The 22,014-nt window shown below is 39.6% G+C and overlaps 1 non-coding gene across 1 annotated transcript; it reads right to left on the reverse strand.

Annotated features, from left to right (window-relative positions):
• Positions 1-2,308: 2,308 nt before the first annotated feature.
• LOC148555542 (small nucleolar RNA R71) lies at positions 2,309-2,416 on the reverse strand. Its single transcript, XR_015888118.1, has one exon. It is a non-coding gene; the product is annotated as a small nucleolar RNA R71 (small nucleolar RNA).
• Positions 2,417-22,014: the final 19,598 nt, after the last annotated feature.

A 22,014-nucleotide genomic window follows, 5' to 3' on the forward strand; every position in this document is an offset into this window, starting at 1 on the left:
ATCTTTCAAAATTTTCTCATCTGTTTTCGAAAAAAAAAATTTTTTCAAAAATTTGATTCAAAATTTTTAAGAATGAATTCTAGTGTTTCATGAAGCATGTGAAGCCTGGCTGGCTGTAAAGCCATGTCTAATTCCTTTGGGAATGAGTATGTCAGGCGTGTCATGTCTGAATTACCTGCTGAAGCTTGGCTGGCCATTGGCCATGTCTAGTGTTTTGGACCGGAGCTTTCATTGAAAGCTTGGCTGGCTAGTGAGCCTTGTCTAATTCCTGGACTGAAGCTTTAGACTAAGAATGTAAGATTCCTGGAATTCATATTAAAGATTTTGGAATCCTTATTTTTTCTTTTTTCAATTAATTTTTCGAAAAATACAAAAAAAAAATTTATAAAATCATAAAAATCAAAAATATTTTTGTGTTCTTGTTTAAGTCTTGAGTCATATCATAAGTTTGGTGTCAATTGCATATGTATCTTACATTTTTCGAAAATATCATGCATTCATAGTGTTCTTCATGATCTTCAAGTTGTTCTGGGTAAGTCTTCTTGTTTGATCTTGATGATTTTTTGTTTTGTGTCTTTTCATGTTTATCATATGCATTCTTGAATTCTTAGTGCGTAAGCATTAAAGAATTCTAAGTTTGGTGTCTTGCATGTTTTCTTTGCATTAAAAATTTTTCAAACAATGTTCTTGATGTTCATCATGACATTCATAGTGTTCTTGGTGTTCATCTTGACACTCATAGCATTCTTGCATGCATCACATGTTTTGATCTAAAAATTTCATGCATTGCATCTTTTTAGTGTTTTTCTCTTGCATCATAAAAATTCAAAAATAAAAAAAATATCTTTCCCCTTTTCTCTCATCAAATTCGAAAATTTGAGTTGACTTTTTCAAAAATTTTAAAATCAAGTTGTTTCTTATGAGTCAAATCAAATTTTCAATTTGAAAATCTTATCTTTTTCAAAATCTTTTTTCACAAATCAAATCTTTTTCAAATTTCTTAGTTATTTTTGAAAATTCCAAAAATATTTTTCAAAAATCTTTTTCTTATTTTTATACCAAATTTTCGAAAATAACAATAGCAATTAATGTTTTGATTCAAAAATTTCAAGTTTGTTACTTACTTGTTAAGAAAGATTCAAACTTTAAGTTCTAGAATCATATCTTGTGATTTCTTGTGAATCTAGTCATTAATTGTGATTTTAAAAATCAAATCTTTTTCAAAACTAATTTCAATCATATCTTTTCAAAAATATCTTCTTATCTTATCTTTTTCAAAAATATCTTTTCAAAATATCTTTTCTAACTTCCTAACTTCTTATCTTTTCAAAATTTGTTTCAACTAACTAACTAACTTTTTGTTTGTTTCTTAACTTTTTCAAAACTACCTAACTAACTCTCTCTCTCTAATTTTCGAAAATATCTTCCCTCTTTTTCAAAATTTCTTTTTAATTAACTAATTATTTTTATTTTTTATTTTTTGATTTCAAAAATTTTCGAAAATTACTAACATTTTTCAAAAACTATTTTCAAAAATCACTAACTCTTTTTCAAAAATATTTTTCGAAAATTATCCCTCCCCCATCTTATTCTATTTATTCATTCATATCCTAACATCTCATCTCACATCTCTGCCATCCTCACAGTTTTGTTTCTTCCATTATATTACATTCTTTGTCTCCCCCTCTTCTTCTACTCACACAGGGATCCCTATACTGTGGTATAAAGGATCTCTATTATTATTATTATTTTTCTGTGCCTTCTTCTTTGTCATATGAGCAGGAGCAAGGATAAGAACATTCTTGTGGAAGCAGATCCAGAACCTGAAAGGACTCTGAAGAGAAAATTAAGAGAAGCTAAAATACAACAATCCAGAGATAACCTTTCAGAAATTTTCGAACAGGAAGAGGAGATGGCAGCCGAAAATAATAATAATGTAAGGAAGATGCTTGGTGACTTTACTGCACCTAATTCCAATTTACATGGAAGAAGCATCTCCATTCCTGCCATTGGAGCAAACAACTTTGAGCTGAAACCTCAATTAGTTTCTCTGATGCAGCAGAACTGCAAGTTTCATGGACTTCCATCTGAAGATCCTTTTCAGTTCTTAACTGAATTCTTGCAGATATGTGATACTATTAAGACTAATGGAGTAGATCCTGAAGTCTACAGGCTCATGCTTTTCCCTTTTGCTGTAAGAGACAGAGCTAGATTATGGTTGGATTCTCAACCCAAAGACAGCCTGAACTCTTGGGATAAGCTGGTCACGGCTTTCTTAGCCAAGTACTTTCCTCCTCAAAAGCTGATCAAGCTTAGAGCTGATGTTCAAACCTTCAGACAGAAAGAAGGTGAATCCCTCTATGAAGCTTGGGAAAGATACAAACAGTTGACCAAAAAGTATCCTTCTGACATGCTTTCAGAATGGACCATCCTGGATATATTCTATGATGGTTTATCTGAGCTATCAAAAATGTCTCTGGACACTTCTGCAGGTGGATCCATTCACCTAAAGAAAACGCCTGCAGAAGCTCAAGAACTCATTGACATGGTTGCTAATAACCAGTTCATGTACACTTCTGAAAGGAATCCTGTGAGTAATGGGACGCCTATGAAGAAGGGAGTTCTTGAAGTTGATACTCTGAATGCCATATTGGCTCAGAATAAAATATTGACTCAGCAAGTCAATATGATCTCTCAGAGTCTGCATGGAATGCAAGCTGCATCCAACAGTACTCAAGAGGCTTCTCATGAAGAAGAAGCTTATGATCATGAGAACCCTGCAATAGCAGAGGTGAATTACTTAGGTGAACCTTATGGAAACACCTATAACTCATCATGGAGAAATCATCCAAATTTCTCATGGAAGGATCAAAAGCCTCAACAAGGCTTTAATAATGGTGGAAGAAACAGGTTTAGCAATAGCAAACCTTTTCCATCATCCACTCAGCAACAGACGGAGAACTCTGAACAAAATACTTCTAATCTGGCAAACTTAGTCTCTGATCTGTCTAAGGCCACTGTAAGTTTCATGAATGAAACAAGATCTTCCATTAGAAATTTGGAAGCACAAGTGGGCCAGCTGAGTAAAAGGATCACTGAAATCCCTCCCAGTACTCTCCCAAGCAATACAGAAGAGAACCCAAAAGGAGAGTGCAAGGCCATTGACATAAGCACTATGGCCAAACCTACAAGGGGAGTGGAGGACTTGAATCCCAAGGAGGAAGACCTCTTGGGACGTCCCGTGATCAATAAGGAGCTTCCCTTTGAGGAACCAAGGGACTCTGAGGCTCATCTAGAGACCATAGAGATTCCATTGAACCTCCTTATGCCCTTCATGAGCTCTGATGAGTATTCCTCTTCTGAAGAGAATGAGGATGTTACTGAAGAGCAAACTGCCAAGTTTCTTGGTGCAATCATGAAGCTGAATGCCAAATTATTTGGCATTGATACTTGGGAAGTTGAACCTCCCTTGTTCATCAATGAACTAAGTGATTTGGATCAACTGACATTGCCTCAGAAGAGACAGGATCCTGGAAAGTTCATAATACCTTGTACCATAGGCACCATGATCTTTAAGGCTCTGTGTGACCTTGGTTCAGGAATAAACCTCATGCTCCTCTCTGTAATAGAGAAACTGGGAATCTATGGGGTGCAAGCTGCTAAAATCTCACTAGAGATGGCAGACAATTCAAGAAAACAGGCATATGGACAAGTAGAGGACGTATTAGTAAAGGTTGAAGGCCTTTACATCCCTGCTGATTTCATAGTCCTGGATACTGGAAAGGAAGAGGATGAATCCATCATCCTAGGAAGACCTTTCCTGGTCACAGCAAGAGCTGTGATTGATGTTGACAGAGGTGAAATAGTCCGTCAATGGAATGAGGACTCCCTTGTGTTTAAAACTCAAGGATCTCCCTCTGCAACCATGGAGAGGAAGCATGAAAAGCTTCTCTCAAAACAGAGTCAACCCAAGCCCCCACAGTCAAACTCTAAGTTTGGTGTTGGGAGGCCACAACCAAACTCTAAGTTTGGTGTTGAACTCCCATATCCAAACTCTTAAGTTTGGTGTTGGAGAGTTTCAACAATGCTCTGAACATCTGTGAGGCTCAAATGAGAGCCCACTGTCAAGCTATTGACATTAAAGAAGCGCTTGTTGGGAGGCAACCCAATATTTATTTATCTAATTTTTATTTTCATTGTTTTTCATGTCTTTATAGGTTCATGATCATGTGGAGTCACAAAATAAAGAGAAAAATTGAAAACGGAATCAAAAATAGCAGAAGAAAAATCACACCCTGGAGGAGCATCTGCCTGGCGTTCAACGCCAGAACAGAGCATGGTTCTGGCGCTGAACGCCCAAAATGGGCAGCATCCTGGCGCTGAACGCCCAGAACAAGCATGGTTTTGGCGTTCAACGCCAGAAAAGGCAGCAAATGGGCGTTGAACGCCCAAAATGGGCACCAACCTGGCGCTGAACGCCCAGAGTTGTGTGCAAAGGCATTTTACATGCCTAATGGTGCAGGGATGTAAATGCCTTGACACCTCAGGATCTGTGGACCCCACAGGATCCCCACCTACCTCATCATCTCTCTTTCCATTCATGATCATCCCTTCTGTTTTCCATTTACCACTCACATCCATACACCCACTACCTTTAAAATTCAACATCTCTCTCCCACCCAATCCCACCCATATGGCCGAATACACACATCCATCCATCTCCTCCATATCTTCTTCTTCTTCTTCTATTCTTTCTTCTTTTGCTCGAGGGCGATCAACATTCTAAGTTTGGTGTGGTAAAAGCATAGCTTTTTTGTTTTTTCCATAACCATTGATGGCACCTAAGGCCAGAGAAATCTCTAGAAAGAGGAAAGGGAAGACAAAAGCTTCCAGCAAGGGTCTATAGCTCAGTGGTAGAACATTTGACTGTAAATCAAGAGATCCCTGATATACCTCAGGGGAGACATTTTCTTCCACACAATTATTGGAAGCAACTAAGGGTGGAACATCAAGAGCACTCCATCATGCTCCATGAAACAAGAGAAGATCAAAAAGCAATGAGGGAGGAGCAACAAAGACAAGGAAGAGACATAGAAGAGCTCAAGGACATCATTGGTTCCTCAAGAAGGAAACGCCACCATCACTAAGGTGGATTCATTCCTTGTTCTTATTTCTTCTGTTTTTCGTTTTCTATGTTATGTGCTTATCTATGTTTGTGTCTTCATTACATGATCATTAGTAGTTAGTAACTATGTCTTAAAGTTATGAATGTCCTATGAATTCGTCACCTCTCTTAAATGAAAAATGTTTTAATTCAAAAGAACAAGAAGTACATGAGTTTCGAATTTATCCTTGAACTTAGTTTAATTATATTGATGTGGTGACAATGCTTCTTGTTTTCTGAATGAATGCCTGAACAGTGCATATGTCTTTTGAAGTTGTTGTTTAAGAATGTTTGATGAGATATTTTGGTGAAAAATAAATTTCTCCCAAAACACCCAAAACTATCCGGCAAGTGTACCGGGTCGCATCAAGTAATAAAAACTCACGGGAGTGAGGTCGATCCCACAGGGATTGAAGGATTGAGCAATTTTAGTTTAGTGGTTGATTTAGTCAAGCGAATCGAGTGTTGGTTGAGTGTTTTGTGATTTTGCAGAAATTAAAGTGCATGGAATTAAAGAGAACAAGAAATAAATTGCTGAAACTTAAAGAACAAGAAATTAAATGGCAGAAACTTAAAGTGCAAGAAATGTAAATTGCGGGATCTTACAGTGCAAGGAATGTAAATTGCTTGAAATGTAAAGGGGATTGGGATGTGGATTTGCAGAAATTAAATAAGGAAAAATTAAATTGCATCAAACAAAAGAGAAAAAGGGAATGGGGATTGAAGCGGATCTTGAAGCAGTAAAGTAAATGAACATTAAAAGCAAGAAACAGAGAATGTAAAATTTAGATCTCAGGGCCCAGAGACTAGAAAATCAAGTCTAGATCTCAATGCCTTCCTAGATCCAACAAGAACAATTGCCAGGGAATTGTAAATTGCAAAGAGAATAGATGAAGAGCAATTAACCGGAAATGAAATTCAATTAATAGTAAAGAAACAGAGAGATCCAAGATTGAGATTGAAACAGAATTTCTTCAATTCTCCAATCCAAGATCCAAGACAAATGTAAAATGAAATTGAAAGCAATGGAAACAAAGAAATTGAAGTTCACTCAATAACAAAAGCTCTCCGAAAACTATTATGAAAATTCCAAAAGGAAAGCTCTCCGAAGAACTTGAATTCTATCCTATTTATACACTTTCTTCAAATGATCTTCAAGCCTTGAGTTGGGCTTTTGCTCTTGGTGGAATTGGGTTGAAAGAGGCCTTGGTTGATTGCTCTTGAAGTTTGGAGAAGAACCAAAGTGAACCGATTGAACCGGTTTTGAGGTTAGCAAAAGTTGGACCAAAAGTTTGAGCCAAAGTTAGGGGTCTAACTTTGGCTCCAACTTTTCATAGCAGCCAGCACAATTTGCTGGTATGAACGTTGGTGCCAACGTTAGGGGTCTAACTTTGACCCTAACGTTGGCATTGCCTTGTGTGCTAGTGGCGCCAACGTTAGCCTCCAAGTTAGGGGGCTAACGTTGGCGCAAACTTTTGCCCCTCTCCCTTGTATTTTCATGTGCCAACGTTAGCCTCCAAGTTAGGGGTCTAACGTTGGCGCAAACGTTGGATGGCCAGGGAGGAATTCATGTGCCAACGTTAGCCTCCAAGTTAGGGGGCTAACGTTGGCGCAAACTTTTGGAGCCCAGGGGAGAAATTCATGTGCCAACGTTAGCCTCAAAGTTAGGGGGCTAACGTTGGCGCAAACTTTTGGAGCCCAGGGGAGAATTTTCAAGTTCCAACGTTAGCCTCCAAGTTAGGGGGCTAACGTTGGGGCTAACTTTTCAACCAAAAGTTTGTGCAAAAGTTTGATGCTAACTTTAGGTCCAGCTTCTTGCTTCCTGGTTCAATTTCACTTATTCCATTGTCCTCTCTTCACTCCTAGCCATTCCTTCTTGCTTCAACCTTTCTCCAAGCTTTCTTCACCTATCATTAATCAACCAAACTCATCAAAGCTATGCTCAAAACCATGAGATATTCATTCTTTCATAATATGCAACAAATATAGCATAAAACCTCATGAAATGGCATGAATTCATATATGGTTGGTTCAATCAAGGGAAACATGAAAATCTACTCAATTAGCTTGCTTGTAGCTCAAGAAAGTGCATAATTCTAATGGAAACAAAAGAAAAAGACTAGCTAAAATAGGCTAGGATGACTTGTCATCAATGTTAAATATGTTGGCTCCTGAAAGAATGATGACAAGGAGACATTTTACTTGATAATCTGAAAAATCATAAAAATGATTCTTGAAGCAAGACAAAGCAGCAAAGAACAAAGCTTGCAGAAAAAAAATATATAGGCGAAAAAAAATAAATAAAAAATAGAAAGAAAAAGAAAAAGCAAGCAGAAAAAGCCAAAAGCTCTTAAAACCAAGAGGCAAGAGCAAAAAGCCAATAACCCTTAAAACCAAAAGGCAAGGGTAAATAAAGAGGATCCCAAGGCTTTGAGCATCAGTGGATAGGAGGACCTAAAGGAATAAAATCCTGGTCTAAGCGGCTAAACCAAGCTGTCCCTAACCATGTGCTTGTGGCGTGAAGGTGTCAAGTGAAAACTTGAGACTGAGCGGTTAAAGTCAAGGTCCAAAGCAAAAAAAAAAGAGTGTGCTTAAGAACCCTGGACACCTCTAATTGGGGACTTTAGCAAAGCTGAGTCACAATCTGAAAAGGTTCACCCAATTATGTGTCTGTGGCATTTATGTATCTGGTGGTAATACTGGAAAACAAAGTGCTTAGGGCCACGGCCAAGACTCATAAAGAAGCTGTGTTCAAGAATCATCATACTGAACTAGGAGAATCAATAACACTATCTGAACTCTGAGTTCCTATAGATGCCAATGATTCTGAACCTCAATGGATAAAGTGAGATGCCAAAACTATTCAAGAGGCAAAAAGCTATAAGTCCCGCTCATTTAATTGGAGCTATGTTTCATTGATAGTTTGGAATTTATAGTATATTCTCTTCTTTTTATCCTATTTGATTTTCAGTTGCTTGGGGACAAGCAACAATTTAAGTTTGGTGTTGTGATGAGCGGATAATTTATACGCTTTTTGACATTGTTTTTAGTATGTTTTTAGTAGGATCTAGTTACTTTTAGGGATGTTTTCATTAGTTTTTATGTTAAATTGACATTTCTGGACTTTACTATGAGTTTGTGTGTTTTTCTGTGATTTCAGGTATTTTCTGGCTGAAATTGAGGGACTTGAGCAAAAATCAGATTTAGAGGTTGAAGAAGGACTGCTGATGCTGTTAGATTCTGACCTCCCTGCACTCAAAGTGGATTTTCTGGAGCTACAGAACTCAAAATGGCGCGCTTCTAATTGCGTTGGAAAGTAGAAATCTAGGGCTTTCCAGCAATATATAATAGTCCATACTTTGGCCAAGAATAGACGACGTAAACTGACATTCAACGCCAGCTTTCTACCCAAATCTGGCGTCCAGCGCCAGAAAAGGAGCCAAAACCAGAGTTGAACGCCCAAATTGGCACAAAAGCTGGCGTTCAACACCAAGAAGGACCTCTACACGTGCAACACTTAAGCTCAGCCCAAACACACACCAAGTGGGCCCCGGAAGTGGATTTATGCATCAATTACTTATCTCTGTAAACCCTAGTAGCTAGTTTATTATAAATAGGACCTTTTACTATTGTATTAGGTATCTTTGGTCTCAGTTTTAATCCATTGTTCATCTTAGGAGACTATTGATCACGTTTTAGGGGGCTGGCCATCTCGGCCATGCCTGGACCTTTCACTTATGTAATTTTAACGGTAGAGTTTCTACACTCCATAGATTAAGGTGTGGAGCTCTGCTGTTCCTCAAAGATTAATGCAAAGTACTACTGTTTTCTATTCAATTCATCTTATTTCGCTTCTAAGATATCCATTCGCACCCAAGAACGTGATGAAGGTGATGATTATGTGTAACACTCATCACCATTCTCCCCTATGAACACTTGCCTGACAAACACTTCCGTTCTACATGAAATAAGCTAGAATGAATATCTCTTAGATCTCCTAACCAGAATCTTCGTGGCGTAAGCTAGAATGATGGCAGCATTCAAGAGAATCCGGAAAGTCTAAACCTTGTCTGTGGTATTCCAAGTAGGATTCAATGATTGAATGACTGTGACGAGCTTCAAACTCGTGAGTGCTGGGCGTTAGTGACAGACGCAAAAGGAGGGTGAATCCTATTCCAGCATGATCGAGAACCGACAGATGATTAGCCGTGCTGTGACAGAGCATGTGAGCATATTTTTCACTGAGAGGAGGGGATGTAGCCACTGACAACGGTGATGCCCTTGCATAAAGCCAGCCATGGGAAGGAGTAAGACTGATTGGATGAAGATAGCAGGAAAGCAGAGATTCAGAGGAACAAACGCATCTCTATACGCTTATCTGAAATTCTCACCAATGAATTACATAAGTATCTCTATCTTTACTTTTTATTAATTAATATTCGAAAACTCCATTATCAATTCATATCTGCCTGACTGAGATTTGCAAGGTGACCATAGCTTGCTTCATACCAACAATCTCCGTGGGATTCGACCCTTACTCACGTAAGGTATTACTTGGACGACCCAGTGCACTTGGTGGTTAGTTGTATCGAAGTTGTGAACCATGGTATTGGCACCATGTTCTTGGCGCCATTGCCAGGGAAAGAAAGAGCCATGAATTTTACATAATCAAAGTGTAATCACGATTGCGCGTACCAAGTTGCTCACGTTGCCAGGGATTGTTTGAGCCTGGACATCACAATTTCGTGCACCATCAACCATGAGAGGAAGAACCACTCGTATTATACCTTGCAGTAGGAAGTTAGGAAGTAGCCTCAGCATTGGTTCGAGAGGACGACAAAGGGCAACAGCCTGTATATTTCATCAGTAAAGTGCTGCAGGGATCCGAGCTAAATTACCAAAAAACAGAAGAGTTCGCCTACACTCTAAAACATGGATTTCAATACCACTAATAAAATGTGTGCCGACCTCCAACACAAGGGAAGTTTTAGAGGAAGTACACAGTGGCATTTGTGGCAATCATTTCGGGGCACAAGCTCTCACCAGAAAGGTACTTCGGGCAGGATTTTACTAGCTAACTCTATAAAAAGAAGCTACAGAGTTTGTAAGGACATGCCCACCATGCCAGAAACATGCCAACTTTCACATCGCCCCGCCAGAAGAGCTCATCAGCGTAACCTCACCTTGGCCATTTGCAAAATGGGGACTTGATCTCCTCGGACCTTTCCCCCAGGGATCAGGACAAGTTAAATTCCTCATAGTAGGGGTAGACTATTTCACAAAATGGATCGAGGAAGAGCCCCTAGCCAATGCCACTGCTCAAAGAAGCCGAAAATTCCTATATAGGAACATTATCACAAGGTTCGGGGTTCCATATTCCATCACCACAGACAATGGCACCCAATTCACAGATGCAGGTTTCAGAAAGTTAGTAGCCGATTTGAACATAAAACACCAGTTCACCTCCGTCGAACATCCTCAAGCCAATGGACAGGCCGAAGCTACCAACAAAGTCATATTGGCTAGGTTGAAACGGAGACTGCAAGATGCAAAGGGAGCTTGGGCCGAAGAACTTTCACAAGTCCTATAGGCATATCGAACAACGCCACATTCCACCACAAATGAATCACCATTTCGACTAGGATATGGAGTGGAGGCAATGATCCCAGTAAAGATTGAGGAAGGGTCGCCTAGAGTAGTCCATTACAATGAAGAAGCCAACTCTCAACTTAAAAAAGAAGAGCTTGACCTACTTTCGGAAATCCAAGAAAGTGCCCGGATCAGGGAAGAAGCGCTAAAGTGACGAATGGCTTCAAGATATAATCAAAGGGTAGTGCCAAGAGGTTTCACTGAGAATGATCTCATCCTAATCCGAAATGATATTGGGACAACTCGACTCGGAGAAGGAAAGCTGGCAGCAAACTAGAAAGGACCCTACCGAGTCATAGAAGTACTTGGAAAAGGTTATTACAGACTCTCTGAACTCGATGGACGAGAGCTTCCCAGATCATGGCAAGCCTGTAACCTAAGAAGGTATTATAGCTAGAGAAGGTAACAGATCTCGGATGCACTCTTTTTCCTGAAAAGATTTTTTAATGAGGTACCAAGTTGAGATCCAGAAATTATCCGACTTAAAGGGATGAAAAACTCCCGCATGTATATATTTGCACTTGCTTTTGAATAAAATATATTTTTAGATATTCTACAAATTCTCAAGACGCATTAATCTGAAGCATTCATCATCCGATTATAAAGCAACAGATCGGCAGAAAGTGAAAAACAGATTCACTGCACGATCACGATTGAAGACCAATAAAGATGAAAACGCGATTCATCTAAAGGTCGACCGAACAAAGATAGAAATCACCTTCTACAAATCGGCAAAGATGAACACAGAATAATGCAAGAAGTTATCGAAAGTGATCTGAAAAAAGAACCTGACGAGGTCTTACGGATTGCTAAATAATAACTTAAAAGACTGGCCGACGTTGAGAAGTCGGACCAAGTCAACCCAAGTTATCAGTAAATCCCTGGAAAGAGGTCTGGCCAACCCTATAAAAGAGGAATTGCTATAACTTAGAAGAGATCGACCTGACGAAGTCGGTCTCCTACAATAAATAAGTTATAAAAGTAATCCCTGAAAGAGACCTGATAAAGGTCAAAGAAAGAGGATTACGAAATAACTTAGAAGAGATCGACCTGACAAAGTCGGTCTCCTACAACAAACAAGTTATAAAAGTAATCCCTGAAAGAGACCTGACAAGGGTCCAAGAAAGAGGATTACAAAAATAGCTTAGAAAGAGGACGACGTAAAGAAGTCGACCTCCTACGAAAAGTTATAGAAGTAATCCCTGAAAGAGACCTGACAAGGGTCCAAGAAAGAGGATTACAAAAATAACTTAGAAAGAGGACGACATAAACCTCCTATGAAAAGTTATAGAAGTAATCCTTGAAAGAGACCTGACAAGGGTCCAAGAAAGAGGATTACAAAAATAACTTAGAAAGAGGACGACATAAAGAAGTCGACCTCCTACGAAAAGTTATAAAAGTAGTCCCTGAAAGAGACCTAACAAAGGTCCAAGAAAGAGGATTACAAAATAACTTAGAAGAGATCGACATGACGAAGTCGATCCACTACAAAAATAACTTGGAAAAGAACAACGTAAAGAAATCGGTTATGGATAAATCCAAGCAAGCAAACCGAGATATGAATTGGATCCACGCATTTACGACCTCCAAGTACAAAGCAGTTCAAAGAGGCCGAGCAGCAAGGCTCCAGTATTCTAAAAACCCAGAAAGGTGCCAAGACAAGTGTAAACAAGCATGCTATAGAATACAATATTATAAAGCTTTAGGGTCAAGCCCAAAAGCTTGAAAGCTACTTGTTTTTTAAAACAAAAGTTGCTAAACAAGCAACCAAAAGGAGTACCAGCAGTCAGCAAAATATTCAACTATACAAAATAAAGAGTTTTAAAGCCCACAAGCTGGGCCAACTACGCAAATATCCAAAGAAAACTCAGCTAAAGATTAGAAGACTTTTTAGCAGCATCAGTCTGGGGTGAAGGAGGATGAGCCTGGAGAGGCACAGCATCCACGGTACCATCATCCCAGTTCAAGATCTGACAGTCCGGATCAGAAACAGAATGACCAACCTGATGACAAGTCATCTTAGCCTGTTTTAACTAGTCTTTTTCTTTTGTTTTCATTAGAATTATGCACTTTCTTGAGCCATAAGCAAGCTAATTGGGTAGATTTTCATGTTTCCTTTGATTTAATCAACCATGTATGAATTCATGCTATTTCATGAGGTTTTATACTATAATTGTTACATATTATGAAAGAATGAATATCTCATGATTTTAAGCATACCTTTGATGTGTTTGGTTGATTAATGATAGGTGAAGAAAGCTTGGAGAAAGGTTGAAGCAAGAAGGAATAGCTAGGAGTAAAGAGAAGACAATGGAATAAGTGAAATTGAACCAGGAAGCAAAAAGCTGGACCTAAAGTTAGCCTCAAAATTTCGCACAAACTTTTGGGTGAAAAGTTAGCCCCAACGTTAGCCCCTAACTTTTGGGCTAACGTTGGAACTTGAAAATCACTCCCTGGGTACCAAAAGTTTGCGCCAACGTTAGCCCCTAACTTTGAGGCTAACGTTGGCACATGAAAATCACCCCTGGGCACCAAAAGTATGCGCCAACGTTAGCCCCTAACTTTGAGGCTAACGTTGGCATGAAGAAAACCTCCCTGGGTACCAAAAGTTTGCGCCAACGTTAGCCCCTAACTTGGTGGCTAATGTTGGCACATGAAAATCACAAGGGGAGGAGCAAAAGTTTGCGCCAACGTTAGCCCCTAACTTGGTGGCTAACATTGGCGCCACAAGTGCACAAGGTAAGGCCAACGTTGGGGCCAAAGTTAGACCCCTAACTTTGGCACCAACGTTGGTATCAGCTGGATATGGGTGCTGATATGAAAAGTTTGGGCAAAAGTTAGCCCCTAACTTTTGCTCAAACTTTTGGTCCAACTTTTGCAAAACTCCAACCCGGTTCAATTGGTTCACTTTGGTTCTTCTCCAAACTTCAAGAGCAATCAACCAAGGCCTCTTTCAACCCAATTCCACCAAGAGCAAAGGCCCAACTCAAGGCTTGAAGATCATTGGAAGAAAGTGTATAAATAGGATAGAATTCAAGTTCTTCGGGGAGCTTTCTTTTGGGAATTTTCATAATAGTTTTCGGAGAGCTTTGGATATTGAGTGATCTTTAATTTCTTTGTCTTGGGGAAGGAGAATTCACTTCTCTTCCTCTCAGTTTTATTGCTTTCAATTTCTATTACAATTGTCTTGGATCTTGGGTTGAAGAATTGAAGAAATTCTGTTTCAATCTCATCCTTGGATCTCTCTGTTTATTTACTGCTTAATTGAATTTCAGTTTGGGTTAATTGTTCTTCATCTATTTTCTTTGCAATTTACTTTTCCCTTGCAATTGTTCTGGTTGGATCAAGGAAGGTAGTGAGATCTAGACCTGGTTTTCTAGTCTCTGGACCCCTGAGATCTGAAATTCCAATTTACATTCTGTTTACTGTTTTCATGTTCATTTACTTTTCTGCTTCAAGATCCAATCTAACCCAAACCTTCTTCTACTTCTCTGCTTGATGCAATTTACTTTTCCTTGTTTAAATTCTGCAAATCCAATCCCCAATTCCCTTTACAATTCCAGCCGTTTACATTTCTTGCAATTTAAGATTCCGCAATTTACATTTCTTGAATTCTAAGTTTCTGCTATTTAATTTCTTGTTCTTTAAGATTCAGCACTTTAATTCCCTGTTCTCTTTACTTCCATGCAATTTAATTTCTGCAAATCACAAAACACTCAACCAAATCGTGATTCGCTTGACTAAATTAACCACTAAGCTAAAATTGCTCAATCCTTCAATCCCTGTGGGATCGACCTCACTCCCGTGAGATTTTATTACTTGATACGACCCGGTACACTTGCCGGTTAGATTTGTGTGTTTTGGGAGAAATTCATTGTTTCACCAAAATTACTCATCAAGTTTTTGGCGCCGTTGCCGGGGATTGATTAGATTGACAATGATTAAGTGAGGTGGTGATCTAGATCAAGCACTTTTTCTTTAATTTTGATTAACCCACTAACTGTTTGATTTTTTGCTTAAACTAACTAACACTTCAATCTAGCAGTAGATTGAAGTGTCACTGGTTTTGTGCATTTCTCATGCTCTGCTTGTATGTCAGGTACAAGAAGAACCATACCCAATTTTCATGAACAAGACGAAAGAACTCTCAGGAGGTTAAGAAGAGCTGAAAGAGGGAAAAACATTGTTGGAGAAGAGGAATCAGACGAAGAATTCCAAGAGATGGAGGAACATTCAACCAATCCACCAGGTGGAGCAGACAACAACAATGACAACCCACCCCAGAGGAGAGTTTTGGCTTCCTATACCTTTGCAAATCCTAGACATTGTGGGAGCAGCATCTTGGCTCCAAATGTCAATGCTAACAATTTTGAACTCAAGCCACAACTCATCACTTTGGTTCAGAACAATTGCTCTTTTGGTGGAGGACCACTTGAAGACCCACACCAACATTTGTCCACTTTCTTAAGGATATGCAACACTGTCAAAACTAATGGAGTGCCTCCTGACAGTTACAAACTAATGTTATTCCCATTTTCTCTCAGGGACAAGGCCACTCAATGGTTGGAATCTTTTCCAAGGGACAGCATCAATAACTGGGATGATTTGGTAACCAAGTTTCTTGCCAAGTTTTACCCACCTCAGAGGATAATAAGGTTGAAGGCTGAGGTACAAACATTTACACAAATGGAGGCTGAACCCATCTATGAGGCATGGGAGAGGTACAAGGCTCTAATCAGGAAATGTCCCCCTGCCATGTTTAATGAGTGGGAGAAGCTGCAGAACTTCTATGAAGGCTTAACACTGAAATCCCAGGAAGCTTTGGATCATTCAGCTGGAGGCTCCTTGCAACTCATGAAAACTGCAGAGGAGGCTCAAGAACTCATTGATATGGTGGCCAACAACCAATATTTCTTTGCTCATCAAAGAGGCCGCCAACCATCACAAAGGAGAGGAGTAATGGAACTAGAAGGAGTGGATTCAATCCTGGCTCAAAACAAATTAATGCAGCAGCAAATTCAACAACAATTTGAGCAAATGACCAAGAGGATTGATGGCCTTCAAGTTGCAGCAGTTAACACCAGCCAACCATCAGCCACATGGGGGCAAAATGAAGAAATCCAAGAGGAGCAACAGCAGGAACAAGTCCAGTACATGCATTCAAGCCCAAATGAATTCTATGGTGATACCTACAACCCCTCATGGAAAAATCACCCGAACCTCAGATGGGGAGACACTCACAACCAAAACCAACAACCATGGCAGAGGAATTCAAACCAAAACAACCAAAGAAACAACCAAAACTACAACCAGCAGCAGACTAACCAAAACACATACAGAAAACCTCAAAACAACTACCCTAATCTCAATCAGTACCAATCCAACAACCATTCCACCAACCAAAATGTTTACCACCCACAACCCACATCTCACAACCCACCACAAGCACCACCTGAACCTCAAAGACTCACCAATTTAGAGACCTTGATAGAAAAAATGATGAAGCACCAGGAAATAACAAACAAAAACCATGAAGCATCATTAAAGAGCCTAGAAAGGCAGATTGGGCAACTTTCCAAGCAAGTATCTGTTGATAGACCTTCAAACTCACTGCCCAGTGACACAATCCCAAATCCCAAGGAGGAGTGCAAGGCAATACAATTAAGGAGTGGGAGAACATTGATAAGCAACAATGACACTACAAGGAAACAAGCAGAGAGCTTCAAAGAACCAACAGAGGATGAGAAGCAAGCAAAGGACGATGAAGCTAAGGAGGAAGTTGTGATGCCAAACAAAAGCACTGAGAAACTTAAAGAGAAGGACAACCATCTACATAGCTCAAAAAAAGTTGCTCAGGGACAGCAGCAAATAAGAAAGAGCATCACACCTCCACTGCCATATCCCCAGAGGTTCAACAAAGAGGTTAAAAACCAGCATTTTCACAAATTCCTTGAGATTTTTAAGAAGCTGGAAATCAATATTCCCTTGGCTGAAGCACTTGAGCAAATGCCTCTATATTCTAAGTTTCTGAAGGATCTTATCAACAAGAAAAGAAGCTGGGATGAGAAAGAAACCATAATGATTACTGAGGAATGCAGGGCCTTGATTCAAAAAGGGCTTCCTCCCAAGCTTGAGGACCCAGGGAGCTTCCTATTGCCTTGCACCATTGGGGAATTGACCATCACTAAAGCAATGTGCGATCTCGGAGCAAGTATTAACTTAATACCATCCTCCTTGGTGAAAAAGCTGCATATAGAGGAGGTCAAACCAGTACAAATGTCTCTGGAGCTGGTAGATAAGTCAATGGTATACCCCAGGGGTGTAATTGAAAATCTTTTGGTCAAGGTGGACAGTTTTATATACCCTGCAGATTTTGTGGTTCTAGATTCAGAAGGGGATGATGGTGACTCTATTATTCTGGGAAGGCCATTCTTGGCCACTGCTAGAGCTATCATAGACATAGAGGAAGGAGAATTAACTCTCAGAATGCATGATAAGAGTGTCACTCTGAAGGTGTTACCAGAAGCACAGTTTGGTAATGAGAAGAAAGACTATATGGAAATTGACAAGGTGATTCACAGCAACATCCCAAAGCAAGAAGAAGATAATGCAGCATGGGAAGAAGAAAAAGAACTTGTACAGAGCAATGAAGAGATTCATGAAAGCATTGATGTGTTAGTTATCAAGAAGAAGAATCCCAAAATGAAGCCCACTTGCAAGCAGAAAGGATCAATAAGAAGAAGGAAGAAGAATGAAAACAGAATCAAAAAGGGTTGGAAGAACAAAAAAATTCCAACAGAAGGGCTCTCCAAAGGTGACAAAGTGCAGTTAGTCTATCAACAACTGGGAGCAAGCCAACAGATTGATGATTACTATACTGTGAGCAAAATACTCTCACTAGAACATGCTGAAATAGAACACCAAGGAACAAAGAAGAAGCTCACAATCAGAGGGGACAAGTTGAGGCACTATAACCATCAACCACCATGAAAGAAAGCCCCAATGTCAAGCTAGTGACATTAAAAGAGCGCTTGTTGGGAGGCAACCCAACCTGAGGTAGTTTTCTTTTCATAGCTATTTCAATAAAAAGGTTAAATGATTGGTATGTATTGCAAGGAGCTAAGTTTGGTGTTTCACACCAAAACAATTTAAGGGAGAATAAAGGATTCTAAGTTTGGTGTTCCACCAAAATCTCACTTAAAAGCACATTCTCACCTTCTGCACAAAGGGTTACTAGCTCCAAGCAATCTGATAAATCATTTAATCATTGTCTGTTTCTAGTTTTTAGTTTTATTACCTTTAGCAAAGACTTAGGCTTTCACATATGGTTATGCATAAGAAACATGGCAAGGGACTAAGTTTGGTGTTCACACACCAAAGTAAGTTCAAACGCCTACAAGAAAGTCTTGCACACTAACCAGTCATCTAAGGGCTTGAGAAACAAGCAACTTCCATTAACACTGCAGGAATTCAATCACTCTCTTGAGAGGACTACACACCATTAGCTGAGAGAAAGAAGAAGAAGCCACCAAGAGGTTGTATTGTCACTTAACTCTATCAGCATTGAATTGCTCTAAATTGGAAGTGTGAATATGCCAATCTTAACAGTAACTGTTAGTGTAGTAGTTTGTACATCATTTCTGTTTCAATTTAAAATAAGTAAGCTAGCCTATGTGTGTGCTTGTGTGTTTACTTTCACTTAACAAAAAGCATGCTTTGTCCCCTGCATCTTTAATTCAATAAAAGAAATGTTTGAATGTGAAGTAAGATAGTCTCTGTTAGATAGAAGTAGAATAAAAGTAAGTGGTGGTATGTGTGTGATTGTATAATAGCTCACTTTTAGTGAATAAAGAGCCAGGATATCTCCTTCTAAGTATAGAGTGGCCTACTGTCTATGAATCTCAATTGAATAAAAATCCTTGGTTAGAAAGAAAAAAAAAAAAAAAAAAAAGAGAAGTGACAGAACAAAAGAAAAACAAAAAGAAACAAAGTTGGACACCAATAGCTTGAACCTTAGAATATATGCCTGTGGTGTCTTTGTACTAGGATCTGCTTGGATTAGTAAGCTTTTAGGAGTGCATCAACACTCGGTGACTTGGGTTAACAAATCCGGGATCATCAGCTGAAAGTCTACTATCAAGAGCAACCTAACTACAAGGGATTTAGTAACCCAAAGAGGTGCTGGGCATCAATGTTTTAAGAAGGAATGTGTCAAGTATAAAGAAAAGGGAAATGAACTTGCTACACATGACACTCAAATAAAGCTTATAAACAAAGTAATAGCCAAGGATAAAGGAATAATGAGAGGTCATAGCAGTATGTTACTTGAAGCTTGAAGGAGACTTTCTAGGCCTAGGAGTCAATAAGAAGTGAGTATTTACATATCCACACAAAATCCCATGAACTATCAATAATAATCTGCTAGCATGAACATCCTCTTCCATTTCATTCTTTCTTCTCAATAAATCTTTTCTTGCTTGGGGACAAGCAAGCTTTAAGTTTGGTGTTGTGATGACAAGTCATCTTAGCCTATTTTAACTAGTCTTTTTCTTTTGTTTTCATTAGAATTATGCACTTTCTTGAGCCATAAGCAAGCTAATTGGGTAGATTTTCATGTTTCCTTTGATTTAATCAACCATGTATGAATTCATGCTATTTCATGAGGTTTTATACTATAATTGTTACATATTATGAAAGAACGAATATCTCATGATTTTAAGCATAGCTTTGATGTGTTTGGTTGATTAATGATAGGTAAAGAAAGCTTGGAGAAAGGTTGAAGCAAGAAGGAATAGCTAGGAGTAAAGAGAAGACAATGGAATAAGTGAAATTGAACCAGGAAGCAAAAAGCTGGACCTAAAGTTAGCCTCAAACTTTTGCACAAACTTTTGGGTGAAAAGTTAGCCCCAACGTTAGCCCCTAACTTTTGGGCTAACGTTGGAACTTGAAAATCACTCCCTGGGTACCAAAAGTTTGCGCCAACGTTAGCCCCTAACTTTGAGGCTAACGTTGGCACATGAAAATCACCCCTGGGCACCAAAAGTTTGCGCCAACGTTAGCCCCTAACTTTGAGGCTAACGTTGGCATGAAGAAAACCTCCCTGGGCACCAAAAGTTTGCGCCAACGTTAGCCCCTAACTTGGTGGCTAACGTTGGCACATGAAAATCACAAGGGGAGGAGCAAAAGTTTGCGCCAACGTTAGCCCCTAACTTGGTGGCTAACGTTGGCGCCACAAGTGCACAAGGTAAGGCCAACGTTGGGGCCAAAGTTAGACCCCTAACTTTGGCACCAACGTTGGTATCAGCTGGATATGGGTGCTGATATGAAAAGTTTGGGCAAAAGTTAGCCCCTAACTTTTGCTCAAACTTTTGGTCCAACTTTTGCAAAACTCCAACCCGGTTCAATTGGTTCACTTTGGTTCTTCTCCAAACCTCAAGAGCAATCAACCAAGGCCTCTTTCAACCCAATTCCACCAAGAGCAAAGGCCCAACTCAAGGCTTGAAGATCATTGGAAGAAAGTGTATAAATAGGATAGAATTCAAGTTCTTCGGGGAGCTTTCTTTTGGGAATTTTCATAATAGTTTTCGGAGAGCTTTGGATATTGAGTGATCTTTAATTTCTTTGTCTTGGGGAAGGAGAATTCACTTCTCTTCCTCTCAGTTTTATTGCTTTCAATTTCTATTACAATTGTCTTGGATCTTGGGTTGAAGAATTGAAGAAATTCTGTTTCAATCTCATCCTTGGATCTCTCTGTTTATTTACTGCTTAATTGAATTTCAGTTTGGGTTAATTGTTCTTCATCTATTTTCTTTGCAATTTACTTTTCCCTTGCAATTGTTCTGGTTGGATCAAGGAAGGTAGTGAGATCTAGACCTGGTTTTCTAGTCTCTGGACCCCTGAGATCTGAAATTCCAATTTACATTCTGTTTACTGTTTTCATGTTCATTTACTTTTCTGCTTCAAGATCCAATCTAACCCAAACCTTCTTCTACTTCTCTGCTTGATGCAATTTACTTTTCCTTGTTTAAATTCTGCAAATCCAATCCCCAATTCCCTTTACAATTCCAGCCGTTTACATTTCTTGCACTTTAAGATTCCGCAATTTACATTTCTTGATTCTAAGTTTCTGCTATTTAATTTCTTGTTCTTTAAGATTCAGCACTTTAATTCCCTGTTCTCTTTACTTCCATGCAATTTAATTTCTGCAAATCACAAAACACTCAACCAAATCGTGATTCGCTTGACTAAATTAACCACTAAGCTAAAATTGCTCAATCCTTCAATCCCTGTGGGATCGACCTCACTCCCGTGAGTTTTTATTACTTGATACGACCCGGTACACTTGCCGGTTAGATTTGTGTGTTTTGGGAGAAATTCATTGTTTCACCAAAATTACTCATCACAACCTCAACCGGAGGAATTGTAGAAGCGGACACCTTGGCAGAAAGCACAGGGGGAGGATCAACATCATCATGATCTTGGTCGTCGGGGACAATCTTACCATCCCTCACAACATTGTCCAAGCTAAAGAGAGTAAGGTCAACCTCAGGAGCAAGAACTTGAACTTGCTCTTTTAAATTATCATAGGCAGCGTTCACGCTGCCGACGAGGTGACCTTGGAGCTCGGAATAGTCTACTCGGGCAGACTCCAGCTCCTCCCTCAGACGCATCACCTCTCGATAAGATGTAACATAACTGTCCTTATGCCTCAATGCCGTGTCCTCGGCCAACCGCACAGAAGCCGCCAGAGCAAGGGAACTTGCCTTTTCGTTCTCCAGATCCTTCTCCAACTTGGCTACCTTTACCTCAAGCTCTTCCTTCAGGCCCTTCATCTGGTCGAACTCCTGTTTAGCCTCCTCCATAAATTCTTTGGTGACATGGAAAGGAAGATTTTGAGCAGTTCGGTACAGAGCAGCCCCCATATATGCCATTTTAACATTGTTTCGGGTCATAAAATCTAGATGGCGAAGGATTGATACATCATCCATGGGGAGGGCACCGTAGGGACCAATTTGCTGATCTACTAACTCGATTGCATTAAAATCAGGGGCGTCAAGGTTAAAGGCCTCAATTGTTTTTTGCTTCTTGTTGGGAGGAGCACCAAAAGTAGTGGCAGAAGTCTGTGGAGGATCAGTCAGACGAACTCGAGCAGCGGGGATTACCTTCCTCGGCCCAGGAAAACTTGGCACGGGCGGCTTCAC

Source organism: Arachis ipaensis, chromosome B6 (genome assembly GCF_059453495.1).
Source record: "Arachis ipaensis isolate K30076 ecotype BB chromosome B6, ASM5945349v1, whole genome shotgun sequence".
NCBI classification, from domain to species: domain Eukaryota; kingdom Viridiplantae; phylum Streptophyta; class Magnoliopsida; order Fabales; family Fabaceae; genus Arachis; species Arachis ipaensis.